The sequence below is a fragment of the Coenobita brevimanus genome, chromosome 1 (assembly GCF_032717465.1).
Source record: "Coenobita brevimanus isolate Jiangsu-jjx chromosome 1, ASM3271746v2, whole genome shotgun sequence".
Taxonomy (NCBI): Eukaryota; Metazoa; Arthropoda; class Malacostraca; order Decapoda; family Coenobitidae; genus Coenobita; species Coenobita brevimanus.
In genome coordinates this window covers 12635289-12640288 of record NC_136954.1, presented here as the reverse complement: position 1 = coordinate 12640288, position 5000 = coordinate 12635289, and the positions used below count along the sequence as shown (strand labels likewise).

Below are 5000 nucleotides of genomic sequence, written 5' to 3'. Positions count from 1 at the left end.
ATACGTCATATCTCCATCACAAACTTCTCTCCCTCTCTATCCTTTCTCCTCTCTCCCTACTCATTCACTTATCGCCTTTCCTCACTTACCTCACCCCTCACCCCACCTGCCTCCCCATTCCCTCTCCTCTGTCCCATCACTTCTCTCTTCCTACTTCACGCCTCACTTCTTCCCCCTTTCCTAACCCACCTCAGTCCTTACCCTCTTTACTGATTCCCTCACATCTCCCTTCCATTCCATCTCCCCACTCTCCTATTCCTTCCTTCTCCCCTTTTCCTTTCCCTCCCACTTCCTCTCTCTCTCCCTCCCTCCTCTTCCCTCCCTTGCGCCGTTAATCTCTCCTGTTCACACAGTTTTGGTTTTAACTGAACGTAATATCTTTTCATGGTTCACTGGCCATTATACGTTGGTGTGGTTGTATATATATGAGAAGTTTAAGTGCTTAGGTAGTGTGATGAGTAAGGATGGAAGTTTGGAGGGTGAAATGCTTGAAAGAGTACAGCAGGGAAGAAAGGTTGCTGGTTCCTCGAAAGCAGTGATAAGAAACAGGGAAGTGAATATGGAAGTGAAAAAGCTACTACATGACTATTGTGATACCAACTCTAACGTACGGAAGTGAAGCTTGGACCTTGTTGGAGAGACAGAAGTCAAGAATGAGAGCAATGGAAATGATTTTTTTTTTTTTTTATAAATAACAGAACGGAGGAAGGAAAAACAAATGGGTAAAAAAAAAATAATCCATACACCAGATTACTGGTGTCCTCTATTCATAAATTATCTGTAACAGTTAGACTTGAACAGTTGTGGGTTGAAATTTGGAGGAAAACAACTCTGGGGAAGCGAGTTCCAGAGAGATGCAGTTCGGGGAATGAAAGAATTCTGATAGGCAGAAGTTCTGCAATATGGTTGAGTGACATTCCAGTCATGAGCGCTACCAGATGCCCGTGTAGCACGAGGGAAGGCATGGAGAGGTGGCATCATGGACGCAAGTTCGTCTGAGCATTTGCCAAAAAAATATCTGTAAAATAATGCAAGGGAGGCAACATTCCTTCTTACTTGCAGGGGAGGTAGTTTATATGTAATGGCAGGGTTGTTAATGATTCTAACAGCTTTATTCTGAATTTTGTCTAGTTGTCTTAATGCAACCTCTCCACAACCATTCCACAAGGGTGAGCAATATTCAAGCTGAGAGCGCACATGACTCTTATAAATTATAGCTAACTGCTCATCGGCGAAGAAGTTACGGACTCTGTACAATAATCCAAGTTTCTTTGAGGCGGTTTTAGCAAATGATCTGACATGAGAGGTCCAGCTGAGGGCACTGTTAAGTGAGACACCAAGAATTTCAATACTTTTGGAGATGGGAATATTAGTAGCACTGAAGGTAATGTACGAATCTGGCAATATCTGTCTATTAGTAAACTGTATATATTTAGTTTTACTAGCATTAAAAGAGACAAGGTTGTTTTGTCCCCATTCACTGATTGTAGCTAGATCTTGATTTATGGAGATGGCTGTACTGAGTTGAGAGGTAGAGATATTAGACTTTGTAAATGGATGTCTGAGTGTGAATGAACTATGTAGTGTTGAGTCATCTGCATATGAGTGAACGGGATTGTGAGCGACAGATGAGAGATCATTAATATGAACCAGAAATAGGGTTGGCGCCAGAACTGATTCCTGCGGCACGCCGGCGTTAATTGAGTGGAAATTCGAATATACATCATCTACTTTTACTCTTATTTTCCTGTCACTAAGATAAGAAGAAATCAAAGGAACAAAAGACGTTAGTCCATAGCAAGGGAGTTTGGACAGCAGGGAACGGTGCCATACTCTGTCGAAAGCTTTAGAGATATCAAGAGCTACTGCATGAGTTTCTCCAAAAAGATCAATTGATTGATGGATGGTATGAGTTAAGAGATTGAGTATGTCAATGGTGGATCTTTCGTGGCGAAAACCGTATTGTCTATCACTAATTAAGTTGTTGGATTCAAGATGTTTAACAATATGCTTATTAATTAAAGTTTCAAATACCTTACCAAGAGAAGATGTGACAGCTATTGGTCTGTAATTGGAGGGGTCAGACGAACTTCCTTTCTTCGGAACTGGGTGGATATTGGCTTCTTTCCATGAATTTGGGAATAAAGAAGTACGTATGCATAGTCTGAATAATTTGGCTAGGACAGAGGCAAGTTCAGGGGAACACTTTTTCAAAACAATTGCCAGAATTCCATCTGGGCCTGGAGCTTTGTTGGTAGGTAAATTGTCCAGGATGGATTTTACGAATCTTGTCTGTATTTTTAAGTGGGGCAATTTCGGGAGAATCAAGTTCCAATACTGAGACATTCTGGCTGGTATCATCTATGGTAGAGTTATTTGAGAGGAGCCTGTGGAGTCACATGGAGAGACAGGCTGACAAATGAGGAAGTGAAGGAGAGTTGTGATGTGGATGTGGATATGATAGGAAGCATTAGGACAAACACATTGAGGTGATTTGGCCATGTGGAGAGGATGGAGAGTGAGAGACTGACGAGGAGTGTGTATGTGAGTGAGGTGGAGGGGGGGATAGGGAGGGGGAGGCCAAGGATGAGATGGAGGGATGGAGTGGAGAGGTATATGGGAGAGGGGGGTGTGAGCTGGGAGCAGGACAATGAAATGGCGGGGAACAGGGCGACATGGAGACGATTTGTTTGTGGCCACCCCTTACGGGATTAAGGCATCTGGCAATAGATAGATAGATAGATTTATTTACATATGTGTTGGCTGTATGATATATGTATTTCCATATATATGTGGTTGAGAATAATATGGTATTGATATCACGTTTTAATTTTTTCACGTATGTTTAATATTTACACGTACAAAGAGGTTTAACATTTACACATACACATAGGTTAAATATTTACACGTACACATAGGTTTAATACTTACACGTACACATAGGTTTAATACTTACACGTACACATGGGTTTAATATTAACACATAAAAGAATTATATTTACACGAACACTCGGTTTCATATTTACACATACATATTGGTTTCATATTTACGTATATGTCTGGATTGCTTGGCAGTAGTGTTAAAATTGCTATATACCCTATCAATATAGTAAAATACAATAGAAAAAAATGTGCAGGTGGTTAGGCCTCTGAGACAAAGCACTGATTCTGGTGATATCATTGGTTTGTGAATGTGTGTGTGGTGCATTTCACTGGATATGCTGTTGATTGTTCTCCCTCTATCGTGCTTTTTATCTTTCCTGGCCTTCTTGACTTTTGCTGACTCCACCTGTACTGTAGGTAGGAAAAAAATGTGATGTTGATGATTACGAGAATGACCTTTTAGCAGACATACGATACATACAAGTAAGTTTTACATTTATTCATGCACATAGGTTTTAAATTCACACACACAAATCTACGTACACATAAATATGGAATGAAAGGGAATACAACGGTCAGTGCATTTCCTGTAAGTCAAACTATACAGAGGCGTAATTACAAATAATACACGTTACATAATTTACGTTCATGTCAACAACACCTGGGATCATTCTGGGGATTGATATTTAACTCGAGGCACAGACAGCTCTATTATTTTATTCTAAGTATTGTCACACAACTTCATTCAGCTGAAATTAAGTCATAGGAGCTTCAAAGTTAACACTGGTACCACCGACCTTCTTTTGGTAGGGACAGTTTTGCAGCATCATATTCCAATAAATGCCAGTTGATTTTATTACCTGAATGGATTATAGGAACTGGAGTAATTATAGCATCATTACACACACACACACACACACACACACACACACACACACACCGTGGCTGAATTGGGGAGGCGGTGGCTGAATCGGTAGAGAGGCGGCTTGCAGTCCTGATGGACCCAGGTTCGAATCCTGGCTGGGGCAGGGGACAGTTTAAAGATTTGAATTTCATTAAAAGCAGACTTTCCTGATCTACCAGATGACCCGCCGACATGTCGTAAAAATACCCCCGCTAATACCAATACACCAGTCCTGTATGATACAGCCGTAGCATGTATTCAATATGGACGGTGGGTGTTAGCGCCGAAGTGGTGACATGTGGAGGTGTAGGAGGACTACTGGGCCTTGGGATAGGCTACTGCCCCCAAGATATAGGTCCTGAAGCCTTTGCCCCGAGTCGGACACATAAAAAAAAAAATATATGTACGGTTATGGAGAATAACAGCGCCCCACTCTTTACACCTACAGTAATGCCACTCATACGTAATGTTCTGAAAAGTATGTGGCGGGGCTCGAAACATTTCATCAAGGTATTTTGAAACACGTTCTTCACTGGCTTGTAATTTGTCGTAATGAAGAAAATCGCTTTTTATTTATTTTTTCCCCGCAACTCTTCCCACGTATCTGCAGATACCTCGTGTGAATGGATTATAATATGATGGCGGAACTCTTGCTTTCTTATTTTTTTTAATATATGATGAAATGTAATCCTCATTAGGGACAGAGGATGGAAGGATTCTCTCTCTCTCTCTCTCTCTCTCTCTCTCTCTCTCTCTCTCTCTCTCATAACTTTACATCCAAAAATCATGGGTAAATCTGTCATATATTCTCACAATGAATTTATACGCTTTAACATGGAATAAAATTGCCAGCCACTTCTGTCACTAGGCAGCTTGTTTTAGCTTTGGAGATATTTGGGAGTGGAGGACTGACACACAGGGTTGTACATGTTATAAAGGGCTTTTGGGATTATAAATGTCTTTTGAAATTTGCAACACCTTGCCCTTAATGACTGATTCTGCACGGTATACCACAATATCATTCCCCGAGCTGTTGATGCAAACTGTCAGTACGAAAACGGTAATAATACCATAGTTTTGCCTTCATCTTCCCTCACCTTTATCATTCTTTTTCTGTGTCTCTTCCTATTTCTCCCATCTTTACCGTCACATTTTATTACTCTTCTTTCTTTTTCAGGTGGCTTTACATTGAGTGACCAGCCAAATGATTTCC

General features: G+C 40.8%; 1 protein-coding gene across 1 annotated transcript in view; it reads left to right on the top strand.

Annotated features, from left to right (window-relative positions):
• LOC145414462 (glutamate receptor 1-like) overlaps nt 1-5000 on the top strand; it is a 654998-nt gene that overhangs the window by 57170 nt on the left and 592828 nt on the right. The window lies entirely within an intron of this gene.